The sequence below is a fragment of the Triticum dicoccoides genome, chromosome 3A, assembly GCF_002162155.2.
Source record: "Triticum dicoccoides isolate Atlit2015 ecotype Zavitan chromosome 3A, WEW_v2.0, whole genome shotgun sequence".
Classification (NCBI taxonomy): Eukaryota; Viridiplantae; Streptophyta; class Magnoliopsida; order Poales; family Poaceae; genus Triticum; species Triticum dicoccoides.
Genome location: NC_041384.1, coordinates 48,156,372 through 48,162,314, shown reverse-complemented (window position 1 = coordinate 48,162,314; position 5,943 = coordinate 48,156,372).

Below are 5,943 nucleotides of genomic sequence, written 5' to 3'. Positions count from 1 at the left end.
CAAGAATGCCGGAGCCACATTTATCCGAATGATTCAGAAGTGTCTACTCACCCAAATCAGTCGGAATGTGGAAGCTTATATGGATGATATTGTTGTCAAGTCACGAAAAGGTTCCGACCTGCTCGCTGACCTCGCCGAAACATTTGCCAACCTCAGAAGGTATGATATCAAGCTCAATCCATCAAAGTGCACATTTGGAGTTCCTGGTGGCAAGTTACTCGGTTTTCTCGTTTCCGAACGGGGAATCGACGCTAACCCAGAGAAGATTGGCACTATCCTCCGAATGAAACGCCCTGTGCGAGTGCACGATGTCCAGAAGCTTACTGGATGCTTGGCCGCATTAAGTCGATTCATCTCACGACTAGGTGAAAAGGCACTGCCTCTTTACCGACTGATGAAGAAGGCTGACAAGTTCGAGTGGACTCCAGAAGCTGATGCAGCGTTTGCCGAGCTAAAAGCTCTGCTCTCCACCCAGCCGGTGCTTGCTGCTCCAATCAGCAAAGAGCCTCTGTTTCTCTACATCGCAGCCACATGACAAGTCGTCAGTACTGTGCTAACGGTCGAGCGGGAAGAAGAAGGAAAAGCTCTCAAAGTTCAGCGCCCAGTGTATTATTTGTCTGAAGTCTTGACTCCATCCAAGCAGAGATATCCTCATTATCAGAAGCTTGTGTATGGAATATACATGACCACAAAGAAGATTGCTCATTATTTCTCTGACCATTCCATCACAGTCGTCAGCGACGCTCCACTATCAGAGATTTTGCACAACAGAGACGCAACTGGTCGAGTGGCCAAATGGGCGATTGAACTTCTTCCCCTTGATATCAAGTTTGAGGCAAAGAAAGCCATTAAGTCCCAGGCGATAGCAGATTTCCTCGCCGAGTGGATTGAACAACAGCAGTCGACTGAAGTTCACTCGGAGCATTGGACCATGTTTTTCGATGGCTCTAAGATGTTGAATGGTTCCGGTGCTGGGGTCGTCCTGGTTTCCCCCAGAGGAGATAAGCTTAGATATGTGCTCCAGATTCACTTTGACTCCTCCAACAATGAGGCAGAATATGAGGCCCTCCTATATGGGTTGCGCATGGCCATTTCACTCGGCGTCCGTCGCCTAATGGTCTATGGCGACTCGGATCTAGTGGTCAATCAGGTGATGAAAGAGTGGGACGTGAGAAGCCCAGCCATGACTGGATACTGCAGTGCAGTGAGGAAGCTGGAGAAGAAGTTCGAGGGGTTGGAGCTCCACCATATACCCCGACTGAAAAATCAAGCAGCTGATGATCTAGCAAAGATAGGTTCCAAGAGAGGAGCCATTCCGAGTGGTGTGTTCTTGGAGCATATACACACTCCGTCAGTCAAAGAAGATCCTTTCACCGAAGAAACTCCGCAGCCCAAGAGCGCCACAGATCCGACTGAAGTTGAAGTCCCAGCAGTGGTCGACTTGATCATGGAGGTTTTGGTGGTCATTCCCGACTGGACGATTCCGTATGTCGCATATATCTTGAGGAAAGAGCTTCCGGAGGATGAGGAAGAGGCTCAACAGATCGTCCGTCGATCTAAAGCCTTTACCGTAATCAAAGGACAATTATACAGAGAAAGCGCGACTGGAGTTGGTCAGAAGTGCATAACACCAGAAGAAGGTCGACTCATCCTCAATGATATTCACTCGGGGACCTGCGGTCATCATGCGTCCTCTCGGACCATCGTGGCCAAAGCATACCGAGCCGGATTTTACTGGCCCAAGGCGAATGAGATGGCAAAGGAGATAGTGGATAAGTGCGAGGGATGTCAGTTCTACTCGAATATGTCGCACAAGCCTGCGTCAGCTTTGAAGACCATCCCACTCGTCTGGCCTTTTGCAGTTTGGGGGCTGGACATGATCGGTCCTTTGAGAACAGGACGAAGTGGCTTCACGCATGTACTGGTGGCAGTCGACAAGTTCACCAAGTGGATCGAGGCTAAACCAATCAAGAGCCTTGACACCGGTACTGCTGTTAGCTTCATCAGGGAACTAATATTCAGATATGGAGTCCCGCACAGCATCATAACGGATAATGGGTCGAACTTTGACTCAGAGGAATTCAGAGCTTTCTGCAACTCCCAGGGCACACGAGTCGATTACGCATCAGTCGCCCATCCGCAGTCGAATGGACAAGCAGAGCGAGCTAATGGACTGATTCTCAAGGGACTGAAGCCTCGACTGATGCGTGATCTCAAACACGCGGCTGGAGCTTGGGTCGACGAACTTCCATCTGTACTCTGGGGACTGCGGACCACGCCTAATCGGTCGACCGGAAGAACTCCATTCTTCTTGGTCTATGGAGCTGAGGCAGTCTTGCCGAGTGATCTTCTCCACAATGCTCCTCGAGTTGAAATCTACAGCGAAGCAGAAGCTGAACAAGCGCGGCAGGACGCAGTCGACCTTTTAGAGGAAGAAAGGGAGATGGCTCTGATCCGGTCGACCATCTACCAACAAGATCTGCGGCGTTTCCACGCCCGAAATGTGAGAGGTCGAGCCTTCCAGGAAGGGGATTTGGTTCTCCGAGTAGATCAGCACAAACCACACAAGCTTGCTCCTTCTTGGGAAGGCCCCTTCATCGTCACCAAGGTTCTCCACAACGGGGCGTATTGTCTTTACAACGTCGAGCATAATATCGACGAGCCCCGAGCTTGGAACACGGAGCTACTCCGCCCGTTTTACACTTAAGCTTTATCACTCGGATGAGTTGCAATAAAGTACTTCTGTAGTTCATGGACCCCAAAATAATAAGTGTCATAGTTCCTCCATAATATCTGTCACTTTTTATTTTTTGTCCAATGAAATTCCCCTCAGTGGGTGACTTAGCTGCGAATCCGTTTCGCCTAAGTTTGTAAAAATCCTACCGAGTGAAGAGCAACCCTCTCACTCGGGGGCTTAGCTGCGAATCCGTTTCGCCTAAGGTATCAAATTCCTACCGAGTGGTGAACCAGACTCCCACTCGGAGGCTTAGCTGCGAATCCGTTTCGCCTAAGTTATCAAAATCCTACCGAGTGAAGAGCAACCCTCTCACTCGGGGGCTTAGCTGCAGTCCAAGCACTCGCCTAAGTTGTGAAAATCCTACCGAGTGGTAAGCCAGCCTTCCACTCGGAGGCTTAGCTGCAGCCTCGTGCTCGCCTAAGTTATAAAAATCCTACCGAGTGAAGAGCAACCCTCTCACTCGGAGGCTTAGCTGCAGTCAAGCACTCGCCTAAGTTGTAAAAATCCTACCGAGTGGTAAGCCAGCCTTCCACTCGGAGGCTTAGCTGCAGTCCAAGCACTCGCCTAAGTTGTAAAAATCCTACCGAGTGGTAAGCCAGCCTTCCACTCGGAGGCTTAGCTGCAGCCTCGTGCTCGCCTAAGTTATAAAAATCCTACCGAGTGGTAAGCCAGCCTTCCACTCGGAGGCTTAGCTGCAGCCTCGTGCTCGCCTAAGTTATAAAAATCCTACCGAGTGAAGAGCAACCCTCTCACTCGGAGGCTTAGCTGCAGTCCAAGCACTCGCCTAAGTTGTAAAAATCCTACCGAGTGGTAAGCCAGCCTTCCACTCGGAGGCTTAGCTGCAGCCTCGTGCTCGCCTAAGTTATAAAAATCCTACCGAGTGAAGAGCAACCCTCTCACTCGGAGGCTTAGCTGCAGTCCAAGCACTCGCCTAAGTTGTGAAAATCCTACCGAGTGAAGAGCAATCCTCTCACTCGGGGGCTTAGCTGCGGCCCTGTGCTCGCCTAGGTTACAAAAATCCTACCGAGTGAAGAGCAACCCTCTCACTCGGGGGCTTAGCTGCAGCCCAGTGCTCGTCTAAGTGGACTAAAGAATAAGTCGATTGCAGCACAGGCACCTTGCTTTGAACCTGCAAAAGACATTCCGAGCCGAAGGCAATCGTATTCAAGCGCCAAATTCAAGTTTGAATTGATATCTAAAGGAACCGAAAGTGCTCAGGCGTCAAGCCTGTTAAGGTTTGTCGGTTATAATTCCACTCGGCATACCGAGGCAAATTTAAAGCGTCGAGCCAGAAGAAGTTTTTTACCCCTCCTGTGGAGGGCTGGAAGGTGCAACAAATTCATCAAGGTCAATCCCGTCGGCGATCCGAGTGGCAGCTGCAAGGAAAGTTTCCATAAAGGATCTGAAGTCGTGCTTCTTGGTATTGGCCACCCGAAGGGCCGCCAGCTTCTCTTCTCGCGCATCTTTGCAGTGGACTCGGGCCAGACACAGAGCGACATCTGCACCACACCGAGCCGAGGACTTCTTCCACTCCTGCACTCGACCAGGGATCGTGTTCAAGCGGGCCATCAGCGACTCAAGGTCATTCTGAAGTGTCTCCTCAGGCCAGAGCGTCGAGTCGATGCGAGACGTGGCGGCCTTCAGCCTTGCGAGATAGTCCACGACAGCTGCAACACGAGACTCCAGTCGGAAAACATCCATGGCAACTTCGTCGTTCACCGGAGAATTGACGGGGTCAAGGATTGGCTCCAGTCGGCTAGTTTCTTCTTCAAAGTTTTGACAAAATTCTGCAAGGGTGATCGCTAAGTCAAGGGGATAGTCGAATGGAAAAAGCCACAATTGGAAATATTTGCCAAACATGGAGGTTTACCTTCAAGCATAAGAAACAGCTTCTTGGTAAGGCCACTCAGGAAGGCCTCCAGTTCAGTTTTCTTCTCAGTCAATTTGCTGACTCGGTCGGTCAGGGCAGGTTTGTCAGTTTTCAGTCGACTGACCTCCTTGTTGGCAATCCCAAGAGCAGCTTTCAGATTGGTATTGTCTTGTTCGAGCTTGGTGACTGAAGCTAACTTCTCGTCAGCAAGCTTGATCTTCTCAGCTAGCTCAAGGTCTTTCTTCTGCTGGGCCTCCTTTACCTTGCCTGCAAGTTACAGCAAGATCAGGTGCTGAAACAAGCAAGAGGAAAAGCAGTCGTCAGGGTCTCACCAAACATACCTTCGGTCTCCTCCTTTGCCTTTGTCAGCTTCTCCTGAACCAGCTTCAAGCTCAGCTCGACTTGAGTATGTTTTTGTTCCAGCTCTGAGTAGCGAGCCACAAGATCACAAGAGTTCTGCGAAGAACCAATCGACTAAATGTCAAATATAAATCACTTCCGAGTGAAAAAGGGATAAGCACACGTTTCTAAGACTACAGCCAAATACAAGCATTCGACCGTAGTCTCGGGGACTACACCCAGTGGGTGCACTCAGCGTGCCCCCACTAATCCTGTTGAAGACAAAGTCGACCAGTCGACCTCAAAAAAAAAGTGTGCGAGATGCATTCTCTAAGACTGTGATCAACTACAAGCAGTCGACCACAGTCTCGGGGACTACACCCAGTGGGTGCACTCAGCGTGCCCCCACCGGTTTGTGAAATCCAGTCGACCAGTCGACTGACAGAAAGATTGACATTATAAAGCCTAAGGCCGACTGCCAGCAGTCGACCTTAGCCTTGGGGACTACACCCAGTGGGTGCACTCAGCGTGCCCCCACCGGTTTGTGAAGTCCAGTCGACCAGTCGACTGACAGAAAGATTGACATCATAAAGCCTAAGGCCGACTGCCAGCAGTCGACCTTAGCCTTGGGGACTACACCCAGCGGGTGCACTCAGCGTGCCCCCGCTAACACGGAGTTTATTCGACACACCCAGTGGGTGACTAATATAAATTCCGGAAAAGAAAAGTTTTTGGTAGCATATCCAACAGAACAAACAGCGGTCGACTGACCTGGACATTGCTTTGGAGGGCAGAACTGGCGTCATAAGCTGCCTGGCTCGCGTCCCGGATGGTCTTCAGCTGCTCCATCATGAGTCCCGCCTGGCGTATTGCCTCCTTCGCTGCGCCAGCTTGATCCTCTGGGACGTGGTGCGTCGTAAAGAGGGAGGGCTGCTGAGCACTCGTCAGTGGATTTGCGAAGGACACCGTGTGTCGAGTGGTGTTCCCTTCCTCCACA